A 19,468-nucleotide genomic window follows, 5' to 3' on the forward strand; every position below is an offset into this window, starting at 1 on the left:
GTTGGACAATCCGCACACAGAGCTTTGAGCCAGTTTACTGTGAGTGGGACAATCCACATACAGAGCTTCGAGCCAGTTTACTCTGAGTTGGACAATCCACACACAGAGCTTCGAGCCAGTTTCTCTGAGTTGGACAATCCACACACAGAGCTTTGAGACAGTTTCTCTGATTTGGACAATCCACACATAGTGCTTCGAGCCAGTTTACTCTGAGTTGGACAATCTACACAGAGAGCTTCGAGGCAGTTTACTCTGAGTTGGACAATCCACATACAGAGCTTCGAGACAGTTTACTCTGAGTTGGACAATCCACACACAGAGCTTCGAGCCAGTTTATCTGAGTTGGACAATCCACACATAGTGCTTCGAGCCAGTTTACTCTGATTTGGACAATACACACAGAGAGCTTCGAGGCAGTTTACTCTGTGTTGGTCAATCCACTTACAGAGCTTCGAGCCAGTTTACTCTAACTTGTAGAATCCACAAACAGCGCTTCGAGACTATTTACTCTGAGTTGGACAATCCACACACAGAGCTTCGAGGCAGTTTACTCTGAGTTGGACAATCCACACACAGAGCTTCGAGACGATTTACAATAACTTGGACAATCCACACACAGAGCTTCGAGCCAGTTTACAGTGAGTCGGACCATCCACACACAGAGCTTCCAGCCAGTTTACTCTGAGTTGGACAATCCACACACAGAGCTTCGAGCACTTTACTGTGAGTGGGACAATCCACACACAGAGCTTCGAGAAAGTTTCTCTGAGTTGGAGAATCCACACACAGAGCTTCGAGCCATTTTACTCTGAGTTGAACAATCCACACACAGAGCTGCGAGCCAGTTTTTCTGAGCTGGAAAATCCACACACAGAGCTTCCAGCCAGTTTACTCTGAGTTGGAGAATCCACACAGAGCTTAGAGCCAATTTCTCTGAGTTGGACGATCCACACACAGAGCTTCGAGCCAGTTTACTCTGAGTTGGACAATCCACACACAGAGTGTCGAGCCAGCTTACTATGAGTTGGACAATCCACACACAGAGCTGCGAGCCAGTTTCTCTGAGTTGGACAATCTACACACAGAGATTCAAGCCAGTTTACTATGAGGTGGACAATCCACACACAGAGTTTCGAGGCAGTTTACTCTGAGTTGAACAATCCACACACAGAGCTTCGAGCCAGTTTCCTCTGAGTTTGACAATGCACACACATAGCTTAGAGAAAGTTTCTCTGAGTTGGACAATCCACACACAGAGCTTCGAGGCAGTTTCTCTGAGTTGGACAATCCACACACAGAGCTTTGAGACAGTTTACTCTGAGTTGGACAATCCACACACAGAGCTTCGAGCCAGTTTACTGTGAGTGGGACAATCCACACACAGAGCTTCGAGCCAGTTTACTCTGAGTTGGACAATCCACACACAGAGCTTAGAGCCAGTTTCTCTGAGTTGGACAATCCACACACAGAGCTTTGAGACAGTTTACTCTGAGTTGGACAATCCACACACAGAGCTTCGAGCCAGTTTCTCTGAGTTGGACAATGCACACACAGAGCTTAGAGCCAGTTTCTCTGAGTTGGATAATCCACACACAGAGCTTCGAGCCAGTTTACTCTGATTTGGACAATACACACAGAGAGCTTCGAGGCAGTTTACTCTGTGTTGGTCAATCCACATACAGAGCTTCGAGCCAGTTTACTCTAACTTGTAGAATCCACAAACAGCGCTTCGAGACTATTTACTCTGAGTTGGACAATCCACACACAGAGCTTCGAGGCAGTTTACTCTGAGTTGGACAATCCACACACAGAGCTTCGAGACGATTTACAATAACTTGGACAATCCACACACAGAGCTTCGAGCCAGTTTACAGTGAGTCGGACCATCCACACACAGAGCTTCCATCCAGTTTACTCTGAGTTGGACAATCCACACACAGAGCTTCGAGCACTTTACTGTGAGTGGGACAATCCACACACAGAGCTTCGAGCCTGTTCACTCTGAGTTGGACAATCCACACACAGAGCTTCGAGCCAGTTTACTGTGAGTGGGACAATCCACATTCAGAGCTTCGAGACAGTTTACTCTATGTTTGACAATCCACATACAGAGCTTCAAGCCAGTTTACTCTGTGTTGGACAATCCACATACAGAGCTTCGAGCCAGTTTACTCTGAGTTGGACAATCCACACATAGTGCTTCGAGCCAGTTTACTCTGATTTGGACAATACACACAGAGAGCTTCGAGGCAGTTTACTCTCTGTTGGACAATCCACATACAGAGCTTCGAGACTATTTACTCTGAGGTGGACAATCCACACACAGAGCTTCTAGCCAGTTTACTCTGATTTGGACAATCCACATACAGAGCTTCAAACTGTTTACTCTAACTTGGAGAATCCACACACAGCGCTTCGAGACTATTTACTCTGAGTTAGAGAATCCACACACAGAGCTTTGAGGCAGTTTACTCTGAGCTGGACAATCCACATACAGAGCTTCGAGCCAGTTTACTCTAACTTGGACAATCCACACACAGCGCTTACAGACTATTTACTCTGAGTTGGACAATCCACACACAGAGCTTCGAGACGATTTACAAAAACTTGGACAATCCACACACAGAGCTTCCAGCCAGTTTACTCTCCGTTGGACAATCCGCACACAGAGCTTTGAGCCAGTTTACTGTGAGTGGGACAATCCACATACAGAGCTTCGAGCCAGTTTACTCTGAGTTGGACAATCCACACACAGAGCTTCCAGCCAGTTTACTCTGAGTTGGACAATCCACAAACAGAGCTTCCAGGCAGTTTACTCTGATTTGGACAATCCATACACAGCTCTTCCAGCCAGTTTACTCTGAGTTGGACAATCCACACACAGAGTTTCCAGCCAGTTTACTCTGAGTTGGACAATCCACACACAGAGCTTCAGTCCAGTTTACTATGAGTTGGACAATCCACCCACAGAGCTTCGAGCCAGTTTACTGTGAGTTGGACAATCCACACACAGAGCTTCGAGCCAGTTTACTCTGAGTTGGACAATCCACACACAGAGCTTCGAGCCAGTTTCTCTGAGTTGGACAATCCACACACAGAGCTTTGAGACAGTTTCTCTGATTTGGACAATCCACACATAGTGCTTCGAGCCAGTTTACTCTGAGTTGGACAATCTACACAGAGAGCTTCGAGGCAGTTTACTCTGAGTTGGACAATCCACATACAGAGCTTCGAGACAGTTTACTCTGAGTTGGACAATCCACACACAGAGCTTCGAGCCAGTTTATCTGAGTTGGACAATCCACACATAGTGCTTCGAGCCAGTTTACTCTGATTTGGACAATACACACAGAGAGCTTCGAGGCAGTTTACTCTGTGTTGGTCAATCCACATACAGAGCTTCGAGCCAGTTTACTCTAACTTGTAGAATCCACAAACAGCGCTTCGAGACTATTTACTCTGAGTTGGACAATCCACACACAGAGCTTCGAGGCAGTTTACTCTGAGTTGGACAATCCACACACAGAGCTTCGAGACGATTTACAATAACTTGGACAATCCACACACAGAGCTTCGAGCCAGTTTACAGTGAGTCGGACCATCCACACACAGAGCTTCCAGCCAGTTTACTCTGAGTTGGACAATCCACACACAGAGCTTCGAGCACTTTACTGTGAGTGGGACAATCCACACACAGAGCTTCGAGCCTGTTCACTCTGAGTTGGACAATCCACACATAGTGCTTCGAGCCAGTTTACTCTGATTTGGACAATACACACACAGAGCTTTGAGCCAGTTTACTGTGAGTGGGACAATCCACATACAGAGCTTCGAGCCAGTTTACTCTGAGTTGGACAATCCACACACAGAGCTTCGAGCCAGTTTCTCTGAGTTGGACAATCCACACACAGAGCTTTGAGACAGTTTCTCTGATTTGGACAATCCACACATAGTGCTTCGAGCCAGTTTACTCTGAGTTGGACAATCTACACAGAGAGCTTCGAGGCAGTTTACTCTGAGTTGGACAATCCACATACAGAGCTTCGAGACAGTTTACTCTGAGTTGGACAATCCACACACAGAGCTTCGAGCCAGTTTATCTGAGTTGGACAATCCACACATAGTGCTTCGAGCCAGTTTACTCTGATTTGGACAATACACACAGAGAGCTTCGAGGCAGTTTACTCTGTGTTGGTCAATCCACTTACAGAGCTTCGAGCCAGTTTACTCTAACTTGTAGAATCCACAAACAGCGCTTCGAGACTATTTACTCTGAGTTGGACAATCCACACACAGAGCTTCGAGGCAGTTTACTCTGAGTTGGACAATCCACACACAGAGCTTCGAGACGATTTACAATAACTTGGACAATCCACACACAGAGCTTCGAGCCAGTTTACAGTGAGTCGGACCATCCACACACAGAGCTTCCAGCCAGTTTACTCTGAGTTGGACAATCCACACACAGAGCTTCGAGCACTTTACTGTGAGTGGGACAATCCACACACAGAGCTTCGAGAAAGTTTCTCTGAGTTGGAGAATCCACACACAGAGCTTCGAGCCATTTTACTCTGAGTTGAACAATCCACACACAGAGCTGCGAGCCAGTTTTTCTGAGCTGGAAAATCCACACACAGAGCTTCCAGCCAGTTTACTCTGAGTTGGAGAATCCACACAGAGCTTAGAGCCAATTTCTCTGAGTTGGACGATCCACACACAGAGCTTCGAGCCAGTTTACTCTGAGTTGGACAATCCACACACAGAGTGTCGAGCCAGCTTACTATGAGTTGGACAATCCACACACAGAGCTGCGAGCCAGTTTCTCTGAGTTGGACAATCTACACACAGAGATTCAAGCCAGTTTACTATGAGGTGGACAATCCACACACAGAGTTTCGAGGCAGTTTACTCTGAGTTGAACAATCCACACACAGAGCTTCGAGCCAGTTTCCTCTGAGTTTGACAATGCACACACATAGCTTAGAGAAAGTTTCTCTGAGTTGGACAATCCACACACAGAGCTTCGAGGCAGTTTCTCTGAGTTGGACAATCCACACACAGAGCTTAGAGCCAGTTTCTCTGAGTTGGACAATCCACACACAGAGCTTTGAGACAGTTTACTCTGAGTTGGACAATCCACACACAGAGCTTCGAGCCAGTTTCTCTGAGTTGGACAATGCACACACAGAGCTTAGAGCCAGTTTCTCTGAGTTGGACAATCCACACACAGACATTTGAGACAGTTTACTCTGAGTTGGACAATCCACACACAGAGCTTCGAGCCAGTTTCTCTGAGTTGGACAATCCACACACAGAGCTCCGAGCCAGTTTACTATGTGTTGGACAATTCACTCACAGAGCTTCGAGCCAGTTTCTCTGAGTTGGACAATCCACACACAGAGCTTTGAGCCAGTTTATAGTGAGTCGGACCATCCACACACAGAGCTTCCAGCCAGTTTACTCTGAGTTGGACAATCCACACACAAAGTTTCGAGCCAGTTTATCTGAGTTGGACAATCCACACACAGAGCTTCGAGCCAGTTTATCTGAGTTGGACAATCCACACATAGTGCTTCGAGCCAGTTTACTCTGATTTGGACAATACACACAGAGAGCTTCGAGGCAGTTTACTCTGTGTTGGTCAATCGACATACAGAGCTTCGAGCCAGTTTACTCTAACTTGTAGAATCCACAAACAGCGCTTCGAGACTATTTACTCTGAGTTGGACAATCCACACACAGAGCTTCGAGGCAGTTTACTCTGAGTTGGACAATCCACACACAGAGCTTCGAGACGATTTACAATAACTTGGACAATCCACACACAGAGCTTCGAGCCAGTTTACAGTGAGTCGGACCATCCACACACAGAGCTTCCAGCCAGTTTACTCTGAGTTGGACAATCCACACACAGAGCTTCGAGCACTTTACTGTGAGTGGGACAATCCACACACAGAGCTTCGAGCCTGTTCACTCTGAGTTGGACAATCCACACACAGAGCTTCGAGCCAGTTTACTGTGAGTGGGACAATCCACATTCAGAGCTTCGAGACAGTTTACTCTATGTTGGACAATCCACATACAGAGCTTCAAGCCAGTTTACTCTGTGTTGGACAATCCACATACAGAGCTTCGAGCCAGTTTACTCTGAGTTGGACAATCCACACATAGTGCTTCGAGCCAGTTTACTCTGATTTGGACAATACACACAGAGAGCTTCGAGGCAGTTTACTCTCTGTTGGACAATCCACATACAGAGCTTCGAGACTATTTACTCTGAGGTGGACAATCCACACACAGAGCTTCTAGCCAGTTTACTCTGATTTGGACAATCCACATACAGAGCTTCAAACTGTTTACTCTAACTTGGAGAATCCACACTCAGCGCTTCGAGACTATTTACTCTGAGTTAGAGAATCCACACACAGAGCTTTGAGGCAGTTTACTCTGAGTTGGACAATCCACATACAGAGCTTCGAGCCAGTTTACTCTAACTTGGACAATCCACACACAGCGCTTACAGACTATTTACTCTGAGTTGGACAATCCACACACAGAGCTTCGAGACGATTTACAAAAACTTGGACAATCCACACACAGAGCTTCCAGCCAGTTTACTCTCCGTTGGACAATCCGCACACAGAGCTTTGAGCCAGTTTACTGTGAGTGGGACAATCCACATACAGAGCTTCGAGCCAGTTTACTCTGAGTTGGACAATCCACACACAGAGCTTCGAGCACTTTACTGTGAGTGGGACAATCCACACACAGAGCTTCGAGCCTGTTCACTCTGAGTTGGACAATCCACACACAGAGCTTCGAGCCAGTTTCTCTGAGTTGGACAATGCACACACAGAGCTTAGAGCCAGTTTCTCTGAGTTGGACAATCCACACACAGACATTTGAGACAGTTTACTCTGAGTTGGACAATCCACACACAGAGCTTCGAGCCAGTTTCTCTGAGTTGGACAATCCACACACAGAGCTCCGAGCCAGTTTACTATGTGTTGGACAATTCACTCACAGAGCTTCGAGCCAGTTTCTCTGAGTTGGACAATCCACACACAGAGCTTTGAGCCAGTTTATAGTGAGTCGGACCATCCACACACAGAGCTTCCAGCCAGTTTACTCTGAGTTGGACAATCCACACACAAAGTTTCGAGCCAGTTTATCTGAGTTGGACAATCCACACACAGAGCTTCGAGCCAGTTTATCTGAGTTGGACAATCCACACATAGTGCTTCGAGCCAGTTTACTCTGATTTGGACAATACACACAGAGAGCTTCGAGGCAGTTTACTCTGTGTTGGTCAATCGACATACAGAGCTTCGAGCCAGTTTACTCTAACTTGTAGAATCCACAAACAGCGCTTCGAGACTATTTACTCTGAGTTGGACAATCCACACACAGAGCTTCGAGGCAGTTTACTCTGAGTTGGACAATCCACACACAGAGCTTCGAGACGATTTACAATAACTTGGACAATCCACACACAGAGCTTCGAGCCAGTTTACAGTGAGTCGGACCATCCACACACAGAGCTTCCAGCCAGTTTACTCTGAGTTGGACAATCCACACACAGAGCTTCGAGCACTTTACTGTGAGTGGGACAATCCACACACAGAGCTTCGAGCCTGTTCACTCTGAGTTGGACAATCCACACACAGAGCTTCGAGCCAGTTTACTGTGAGTGGGACAATCCACATTCAGAGCTTCGAGACAGTTTACTCTATGTTGGACAATCCACATACAGAGCTTCAAGCCAGTTTACTCTGTGTTGGACAATCCACATACAGAGCTTCGAGCCAGTTTACTCTGAGTTGGACAATCCACACATAGTGCTTCGAGCCAGTTTACTCTGATTTGGACAATACACACAGAGAGCTTCGAGGCAGTTTACTCTCTGTTGGACAATCCACATACAGAGCTTCGAGACTATTTACTCTGAGGTGGACAATCCACACACAGAGCTTCTAGCCAGTTTACTCTGATTTGGACAATCCACATACAGAGCTTCAAACTGTTTACTCTAACTTGGAGAATCCACACTCAGCGCTTCGAGACTATTTACTCTGAGTTAGAGAATCCACACACAGAGCTTTGAGGCAGTTTACTCTGAGTTGGACAATCCACATACAGAGCTTCGAGCCAGTTTACTCTAACTTGGACAATCCACACACAGCGCTTACAGACTATTTACTCTGAGTTGGACAATCCACACACAGAGCTTCGAGACGATTTACAAAAACTTGGACAATCCACACACAGAGCTTCCAGCCAGTTTACTCTCCGTTGGACAATCCGCACACAGAGCTTTGAGCCAGTTTACTGTGAGTGGGACAATCCACATACAGAGCTTCGAGCCAGTTTACTCTGAGTTGGACAATCCACACACAGAGCTTCGAGCCAGTTTCTCTGAGTTGGACAATCCACACACAGAGCTTTGAGACAGTTTCTCTGATTTGGACAATCCACACATAGTGCTTCGAGCCAGTTTACTCTGAGTTGGACAATCTACACAGAGAGCTTCGAGGCAGTTTACTCTGAGTTGGACAATCCACATACAGAGCTTCGAGACAGTTTACTCTGAGTTGGACAATCCACACACAGAGCTTCGAGCCAGTTTATCTGAGTTGGACAATCCACACATAGTGCTTCGAGCCAGTTTACTCTGATTTGGACAATACACACAGAGAGCTTCGAGGCAGTTTACTCTGTGTTGGTCAATCCACTTACAGAGCTTCGAGCCAGTTTACTCTAACTTGTAGAATCCACAAACAGCGCTTCGAGACTATTTACTCTGAGTTGGACAATCCACACACAGAGCTTCGAGGCAGTTTACTCTGAGTTGGACAATCCACACACAGAGCTTCGAGACGATTTACAATAACTTGGACAATCCACACACAGAGCTTCGAGCCAGTTTACAGTGAGTCGGACCATCCACACACAGAGCTTCCAGCCAGTTTACTCTGAGTTGGACAATCCACACACAGAGCTTCGAGCACTTTACTGTGAGTGGGACAATCCACACACAGAGCTTCGAGAAAGTTTCTCTGAGTTGGAGAATCCACACACAGAGCTTCGAGCCATTTTACTCTGAGTTGAACAATCCACACACAGAGCTGCGAGCCAGTTTTTCTGAGCTGGAAAATCCACACACAGAGCTTCCAGCCAGTTTACTCTGAGTTGGAGAATCCACACAGAGCTTAGAGCCAATTTCTCTGAGTTGGACGATCCACACACAGAGCTTCGAGCCAGTTTACTCTGAGTTGGACAATCCACACACAGAGTGTCGAGCCAGCTTACTATGAGTTGGACAATCCACACACAGAGCTGCGAGCCAGTTTCTCTGAGTTGGACAATCTACACACAGAGATTCAAGCCAGTTTACTATGAGGTGGACAATCCACACACAGAGTTTCGAGGCAGTTTACTCTGAGTTGAACAATCCACACACAGAGCTTCGAGCCAGTTTCCTCTGAGTTTGACAATGCACACACATAGCTTAGAGAAAGTTTCTCTGAGTTGGACAATCCACACACAGAGCTTCGAGGCAGTTTCTCTGAGTTGGACAATCCACACACAGAGCTTTGAGACAGTTTACTCTGAGTTGGACAATCCACACACAGAGCTTCGAGCCAGTTTACTGTGAGTGGGACAATCCACACACAGAGCTTCGAGCCAGTTTACTCTGAGTTGGACAATCCACACACAGAGCTTAGAGCCAGTTTCTCTGAGTTGGACAATCCACACACAGAGCTTTGAGACAGTTTACTCTGAGTTGGACAATCCACACACAGAGCTTCGAGCCAGTTTCTCTGAGTTGGACAATGCACACACAGAGCTTAGAGCCAGTTTCTCTGAGTTGGATAATCCACACACAGAGCTTCGAGCCAGTTTACTCTGATTTGGACAATACACACAGAGAGCTTCGAGGCAGTTTACTCTGTGTTGGTCAATCCACATACAGAGCTTCGAGCCAGTTTACTCTAACTTGTAGAATCCACAAACAGCGCTTCGAGACTATTTACTCTGAGTTGGACAATCCACACACAGAGCTTCGAGGCAGTTTACTCTGAGTTGGACAATCCACACACAGAGCTTCGAGACGATTTACAATAACTTGGACAATCCACACACAGAGCTTCGAGCCAGTTTACAGTGAGTCGGACCATCCACACACAGAGCTTCCATCCAGTTTACTCTGAGTTGGACAATCCACACACAGAGCTTCGAGCACTTTACTGTGAGTGGGACAATCCACACACAGAGCTTCGAGCCTGTTCACTCTGAGTTGGACAATCCACACACAGAGCTTCGAGCCAGTTTACTGTGAGTGGGACAATCCACATTCAGAGCTTCGAGACAGTTTACTCTATGTTTGACAATCCACATACAGAGCTTCAAGCCAGTTTACTCTGTGTTGGACAATCCACATACAGAGCTTCGAGCCAGTTTACTCTGAGTTGGACAATCCACACATAGTGCTTCGAGCCAGTTTACTCTGATTTGGACAATACACACAGAGAGCTTCGAGGCAGTTTACTCTCTGTTGGACAATCCACATACAGAGCTTCGAGACTATTTACTCTGAGGTGGACAATCCACACACAGAGCTTCTAGCCAGTTTACTCTGATTTGGACAATCCACATACAGAGCTTCAAACTGTTTACTCTAACTTGGAGAATCCACACACAGCGCTTCGAGACTATTTACTCTGAGTTAGAGAATCCACACACAGAGCTTTGAGGCAGTTTACTCTGAGCTGGACAATCCACATACAGAGCTTCGAGCCAGTTTACTCTAACTTGGACAATCCACACACAGCGCTTACAGACTATTTACTCTGAGTTGGACAATCCACACACAGAGCTTCGAGACGATTTACAAAAACTTGGACAATCCACACACAGAGCTTCCAGCCAGTTTACTCTCCGTTGGACAATCCGCACACAGAGCTTTGAGCCAGTTTACTGTGAGTGGGACAATCCACATACAGAGCTTCGAGCCAGTTTACTCTGAGTTGGACAATCCACACACAGAGCTTCCAGCCAGTTTACTCTGAGTTGGACAATCCACAAACAGAGCTTCCAGGCAGTTTACTCTGATTTGGACAATCCATACACAGCTCTTCCAGCCAGTTTACTCTGAGTTGGACAATCCACACACAGAGTTTCCAGCCAGTTTACTCTGAGTTGGACAATCCACACACAGAGCTTCAGTCCAGTTTACTATGAGTTGGACAATCCACCCACAGAGCTTCGAGCCAGTTTACTGTGAGTTGGACAATCCACACACAGAGCTTCGAGCCAGTTTACTCTGAGTTGGACAATCCACACACAGAGCTTCGAGCCAGTTTCTCTGAGTTGGACAATCCACACACAGAGCTTTGAGACAGTTTCTCTGATTTGGACAATCCACACATAGTGCTTCGAGCCAGTTTACTCTGAGTTGGACAATCTACACAGAGAGCTTCGAGGCAGTTTACTCTGAGTTGGACAATCCACATACAGAGCTTCGAGACAGTTTACTCTGAGTTGGACAATCCACACACAGAGCTTCGAGCCAGTTTATCTGAGTTGGACAATCCACACATAGTGCTTCGAGCCAGTTTACTCTGATTTGGACAATACACACAGAGAGCTTCGAGGCAGTTTACTCTGTGTTGGTCAATCCACATACAGAGCTTCGAGCCAGTTTACTCTAACTTGTAGAATCCACAAACAGCGCTTCGAGACTATTTACTCTGAGTTGGACAATCCACACACAGAGCTTCGAGGCAGTTTACTCTGAGTTGGACAATCCACACACAGAGCTTCGAGACGATTTACAATAACTTGGACAATCCACACACAGAGCTTCGAGCCAGTTTACAGTGAGTCGGACCATCCACACACAGAGCTTCCAGCCAGTTTACTCTGAGTTGGACAATCCACACACAGAGCTTCGAGCACTTTACTGTGAGTGGGACAATCCACACACAGAGCTTCGAGCCTGTTCACTCTGAGTTGGACAATCCACACATAGTGCTTCGAGCCAGTTTACTCTGATTTGGACAATACACACACAGAGCTTTGAGCCAGTTTACTGTGAGTGGGACAATCCACATACAGAGCTTCGAGCCAGTTTACTCTGAGTTGGACAATCCACACACAGAGCTTCGAGCCAGTTTCTCTGAGTTGGACAATCCACACACAGAGCTTTGAGACAGTTTCTCTGATTTGGACAATCCACACATAGTGCTTCGAGCCAGTTTACTCTGAGTTGGACAATCTACACAGAGAGCTTCGAGGCAGTTTACTCTGAGTTGGACAATCCACATACAGAGCTTCGAGACAGTTTACTCTGAGTTGGACAATCCACACACAGAGCTTCGAGCCAGTTTATCTGAGTTGGACAATCCACACATAGTGCTTCGAGCCAGTTTACTCTGATTTGGACAATACACACAGAGAGCTTCGAGGCAGTTTACTCTGTGTTGGTCAATCCACTTACAGAGCTTCGAGCCAGTTTACTCTAACTTGTAGAATCCACAAACAGCGCTTCGAGACTATTTACTCTGAGTTGGACAATCCACACACAGAGCTTCGAGGCAGTTTACTCTGAGTTGGACAATCCACACACAGAGCTTCGAGACGATTTACAATAACTTGGACAATCCACACACAGAGCTTCGAGCCAGTTTACAGTGAGTCGGACCATCCACACACAGAGCTTCCAGCCAGTTTACTCTGAGTTGGACAATCCACACACAGAGCTTCGAGCACTTTACTGTGAGTGGGACAATCCACACACAGAGCTTCGAGAAAGTTTCTCTGAGTTGGAGAATCCACACACAGAGCTTCGAGCCATTTTACTCTGAGTTGAACAATCCACACACAGAGCTGCGAGCCAGTTTTTCTGAGCTGGAAAATCCACACACAGAGCTTCCAGCCAGTTTACTCTGAGTTGGAGAATCCACACAGAGCTTAGAGCCAATTTCTCTGAGTTGGACGATCCACACACAGAGCTTCGAGCCAGTTTACTCTGAGTTGGACAATCCACACACAGAGTGTCGAGCCAGCTTACTATGAGTTGGACAATCCACACACAGAGCTGCGAGCCAGTTTCTCTGAGTTGGACAATCTACACACAGAGATTCAAGCCAGTTTACTATGAGGTGGACAATCCACACACAGAGTTTCGAGGCAGTTTACTCTGAGTTGAACAATCCACACACAGAGCTTCGAGCCAGTTTCCTCTGAGTTTGACAATGCACACACATAGCTTAGAGAAAGTTTCTCTGAGTTGGACAATCCACACACAGAGCTTCGAGGCAGTTTCTCTGAGTTGGACAATCCACACACAGAGCTTTGAGACAGTTTACTCTGAGTTGGACAATCCACACACAGAGCTTCGAGCCAGTTTACTGTGAGTGGGACAATCCACACACAGAGCTTCGAGCCAGTTTACTCTGAGTTGGACAATCCACACACAGAGCTTAGAGCCAGTTTCTCTGAGTTGGACAATCCACACACAGAGCTTTGAGACAGTTTACTCTGAGTTGGACAATCCACACACAGAGCTTCGAGCCAGTTTCTCTGAGTTGGACAATGCACACACAGAGCTTAGAGCCAGTTTCTCTGAGTTGGATAATCCACACACAGAGCTTCGAGCCAGTTTACTCTGATTTGGACAATACACACAGAGAGCTTCGAGGCAGTTTACTCTGTGTTGGTCAATCCACATACAGAGCTTCGAGCCAGTTTACTCTAACTTGTAGAATCCACAAACAGCGCTTCGAGACTATTTACTCTGAGTTGGACAATCCACACACAGAGCTTCGAGGCAGTTTACTCTGAGTTGGACAATCCACACACAGAGCTTCGAGACGATTTACAATAACTTGGACAATCCACACACAGAGCTTCGAGCCAGTTTACAGTGAGTCGGACCATCCACACACAGAGCTTCCATCCAGTTTACTCTGAGTTGGACAATCCACACACAGAGCTTCGAGCACTTTACTGTGAGTGGGACAATCCACACACAGAGCTTCGAGCCTGTTCACTCTGAGTTGGACAATCCACACACAGAGCTTCGAGCCAGTTTACTGTGAGTGGGACAATCCACATTCAGAGCTTCGAGACAGTTTACTCTATGTTTGACAATCCACATACAGAGCTTCAAGCCAGTTTACTCTGTGTTGGACAATCCACATACAGAGCTTCGAGCCAGTTTACTCTGAGTTGGACAATCCACACATAGTGCTTCGAGCCAGTTTACTCTGATTTGGACAATACACACAGAGAGCTTCGAGGCAGTTTACTCTCTGTTGGACAATCCACATACAGAGCTTCGAGACTATTTACTCTGAGGTGGACAATCCACACACAGAGCTTCTAGCCAGTTTACTCTGATTTGGACAATCCACATACAGAGCTTCAAACTGTTTACTCTAACTTGGAGAATCCACACACAGCGCTTCGAGACTATTTACTCTGAGTTAGAGAATCCACACACAGAGCTTTGAGGCAGTTTACTCTGAGCTGGACAATCCACATACAGAGCTTCGAGCCAGTTTACTCTAACTTGGACAATCCACACACAGCGCTTACAGACTATTTACTCTGAGTTGGACAATCCACACACAGAGCTTCGAGACGATTTACAAAAACTTGGACAATCCACACACAGAGCTTCCAGCCAGTTTACTCTCCGTTGGACAATCCGCACACAGAGCTTTGAGCCAGTTTACTGTGAGTGGGACAATCCACATACAGAGCTTCGAGCCAGTTTACTCTGAGTTGGACAATCCACACACAGAGCTTCCAGCCAGTTTACTCTGAGTTGGACAATCCACAAACAGAGCTTCCAGGCAGTTTACTCTGATTTGGACAATCCATACACAGCTCTTCCAGCCAGTTTACTCTGAGTTGGACAATCCACACACAGAGTTTCCAGCCAGTTTACTCTGAGTTGGACAATCCACACACAGAGCTTCAGTCCAGTTTACTATGAGTTGGACAATCCACCCACAGAGCTTCGAGCCAGTTTACTGTGAGTTGGACAATCCACACACAGAGCTTCGAGCCAGTTTACTCTGAGTTGGACAATCCACACACAGAGCTTCGAGCCAGTTTCTCTGAGTTGGACAATCCACACACAGAGCTTTGAGACAGTTTCTCTGATTTGGACAATCCACACATAGTGCTTCGAGCCAGTTTACTCTGAGTTGGACAATCTACACAGAGAGCTTCGAGGCAGTTTACTCTGAGTTGGACAATCCACATACAGAGCTTCGAGACAGTTTACTCTGAGTTGGACAATCCACACACAGAGCTTCGAGCCAGTTTATCTGAGTTGGACAATCCACACATAGTGCTTCGAGCCAGTTTACTCTGATTTGGACAATACACACAGAGAGCTTCGAGGCAGTTTACTCTGTGTTGGTCAATCCACATACAGAGCTTCGAGCCAGTTTACTCTAACTTGTAGAATCCACAAACAGCGCTTCGAGACTATTTACTCTGAGTTGGACAATCCACACACAGAGCTTCGAGGCAGTTTACTCTGAGTTGGACAATCCACACACAGAGCTTCGAGACGATTTACAATAACTTGGACAATCCACACACAGAGCTTCGAGCCAGTTTACAGTGAGTCGGACCATCCACACACAGAGCTTCCAGCCAGTTTACTCTGAGTTGGACAATCCACACACAGAGCTTCGAGCACTTTACTGTGAGTGGGACAATCCACACACAGAGCTTCGAGCCTGTTCACTCTGAGTTGGACAATCCACACATAGTGCTTCGAGCCAGTTTACTCTGATTTGGACAATACACACAGAGAGCTTCGAGGCAGTTTACTCTCTGTTGGACAATCCACATACAGAGCTTCGAGACTATTTACTCTGAGGTGGACAATCCACACACAGAGCTTCTAGCCAGTTTACTCTGATTTGGACAATCCACATACAGAGCTTCAAACTGTTTACTCTAACTTGGAGAATCCACACACAGCGCTTCGAGACTATTTACTCTGAGTTAGAGAATCCACACACAGAGCTTTGAGGCAGTTTACTCTGAGTTGGACAATCCACATACAGAGCTTCGAGCCAGTTTACTCTAACTTGGACAATCCACACACAGAGCTTCGAGACGATTTACAAAAACTTGGACAATCCACACACAGAGCTTCCAGCCAGTTTACTGTGAGTGGGACAATCCACATACAGAGCTTCGAGCCAGTTTACTCTGAGTTGGACAATCCACACACAGAGCTTCCAGCCAGTTTACTCTGAGTTGGACAATCCACACACAGAGCTTCCAGGCAGTTTACTCTGATTTGGACAATCCATACACAGCTCTTCCAGCCAGTTTACTCTGAGTTGGACAATCCACACACAGAGTTTCCAGCCAGTTTACTCTGAGTTGGACAATCCACACACAGAGCTTCAGTCCAGTTTACTATGAGTTGGACAATCCACCCACAGAGCTTCGAGCCAGTTTACTGTGAGTTGGACAATTCACACACAGAGCTTCGAGCCAGTTTACTCTGAGTTGGACAATCCACACACAGAGCTTCGAGCCAGTTTCTCTGAGTTGGACAATCCACACACAGAGCTTTGAGACAGTTTCTCTGATTTGGACAATCCACACATAGTGCTTCGAGCCAGTTTACTCTGAGTTGGACAATCTACACAGAGAGCTTCGAGGCAGTTTACTCTGAGTTGGACAATCCACATACAGAGCTTCGAGACAGTTTACTCTGAGTTGGACAATCCACACACAGAGCTTCGAGCCAGTTTCTCTGATTTGGACAATCCACACATAGTGCTTCCAGCCAGTTTACTCTGATTTGGACAATCCACACAGAGAGCTTCGAGCCAGTTTACTCTGAGTTGGACAATCCACACACAGTGCTTCGAGCCAGTTTACTCTAACTTGGAAAATCCACACACAGAACTTCGAGCCACTTTGCTCTGATTTAGAGAATCCACACACAGAGCTTCGAGCCAGTTTACAGTGAGTCGGACCATCCACAGACAGAGCTTCGAGCCAGTTTACTATGAGTTGGACAATCCACACACAGAGCTTCGAGACGATTTACTCTGAGTTGGACAATCCACACACAGAGCTTTGAGCCAGTTTACTATGAGTTGGACAATCCACACACAGAGCTTCGAGCCAGTTTCCTCTGAGTTGGACAATCCACACACAGCTCTTCCAGCCAGTTTACTCTGAGTTGGACAATCCACACACAGAGCTTCTAGCCAGTTTACTCTGAGTTGGACAATCCACACACAGAGCTTCAAGCCAGTTTAGTATGAGTGGACAATCCACAAACAGAGCTTCGAGGCAGTTTACTCTGAGTTGGAGAATCCACACACAGAGCTTCGAGCCAGTTTACTCTGAGGTGGACAATCCACACACAGAGTTTCCAGCTAGTTTACTCGGAGTTGGACAATCCACACACAGAGATTTGAGCCAGTTTACTATGAGTTGGACAATCCACACATAGAGCTTATAGTCAGTTTCTCTGAGTTGGACAATCCACACACAGAGCTTCGAGCCAGTTTCTCTGAGTTGGACAATCCACACACAGAGCTTTGAGACAGTTTACTCTGAGTTGGACAATCCACGCACAGAGCTTTGAGACAGTTTACTCTGAGTTGGACAATCCACTCACAGAGCTTTGAGACAGTTTATTCTGAGTTGGACAATCCACACACAGAGCTTCCAACCAGTTTACTCTGAGTTGGACAATCCACACACAGAGCTTCGAGCCAGTTTAATCTCAGTTGGACAATCCACACACAGAGCTTCGAGCCAGTTTACTCTGAGTTGGACAATCCACACACAGAGCTTTGAGACAGTTTACTCTGAGTTGGACAATCCACACACAGAGCTTCGAGCCAGTTTCTCTGAGTTGGAGAATCCACACACAGAGATTCAAGCCATTTTACTATGAGGTGGACAATCCACACACAGAGTTTCGAGGCAGTTTACTCTGAGTTGAACAATCCACACACAGAGCTTCGAGCCAGTTTCCTCTGAGTTGGACAATCCACACACATAGCTTAGAGAAAGTTTCTCTGAGTTGGAGAATCCACACACAGAGGTTCGAGCCATTTTACTCTGAGTTGAACAATCCACAATCAGAGTTTTGAGCCAGTTTCTCTGAGTTGGAAAATCCACACACAGAGCTTCCAGCCAGTTTACTCTGAGTTGGAGAATCCACACAGAGCTTAGAGCCAATTTCTCTGAGTTGGACGATCCACACACAGAGCTTCGAGCCAGTTTACTCTGAGTTGGACAATCCACACACAGAGTGTCGAGCCAGCTTACTATGAGTTGGACAATCCACACACAGAGCTGCGAGCCAGTTTCTCTGAGTTGGACAATCTACACACAGAGATTCAAGCCAGTTTACTATGAGGTGGACAATCCACACACAGAGTTTCGAGGCAGTTTACTCTGAGTTGAACAATAGACACACAGAGCTTCGAGCCAGTTTCCTCTGAGTTTGACAATGCACACACATAGCTTAGAGAAAGTTTCTCTGAGTTGGACAATCCACACACAGAGCTTCGAGGCAGTTTCTCTGAGTTGGACAATCCACACACAGAGCTTTGAGACAGTTTACTCTGAGTTGGACAATCCACACACAGAGCTTCGAGCCAGTTTACTGTGAGTGGGACAATCCACACACAGAGCTTCGAGCCAGTTTACTCTGAGTTGGACAATCCACACACAGAGCTTAGAGCCAGTTTCTCTGAGTTGGACAATCCACACACAGAGCTTTGAGACAGTTTACTCTGAGTTGGACAATCCACACACAGAGCTTCGAGCCAGTTTCTCTGAGTTGGACAATGCACACACAGAGCTTAGAGCCAGTTTCTCTGAGTTGGACAATCCACACACAGACATTTGAGACAGTTTACTCTGAGTTGGACAATCCACACACAGAGCTTCGAGCCAGTTTCTCTGAGTTGGACAATCCACACACAGAGCTTCGAGCCAGTTTACTATGTGTTGGACAATTCACTCACAGAGCTTCGAGCCAGTTTCTCTGAGTTGGACAATCCACACACAGAGCTTTGAGCCAGTTTACAGTGAGTCGGACCATCCACACACAGAGCTTCCAGCCAGTTTACTCTGAGTTGGACAATCCACACACAAAGTTTCGAGCCAGTTTACTCTGAGTTGGACAATCCACACATAGAGCTTCCAGCCAGTTTACTCTGAGTTGGACAATCCACACATAGTGCTTCGAGCCAGTTTACTCTGATTTGGACAATACACACAGAGAGCTTCGAGGCAGTTTACTCTCTGTTGGACAATCCACATACAGAGCTTCGAGCCAGTTTACTCTAACTTGGACAATCCACACACAGCGCTTACAGACTATTTACTCTGAGTTGGACAATCCACACACAGAGCTTCGAGACGATTTACAAAAACTTGGACAATCCACACA

The sequence above is a fragment of the Hemitrygon akajei genome, chromosome 22, assembly GCF_048418815.1.
Source record: "Hemitrygon akajei chromosome 22, sHemAka1.3, whole genome shotgun sequence".
Classification (NCBI taxonomy): Eukaryota; Metazoa; Chordata; class Chondrichthyes; order Myliobatiformes; family Dasyatidae; genus Hemitrygon; species Hemitrygon akajei.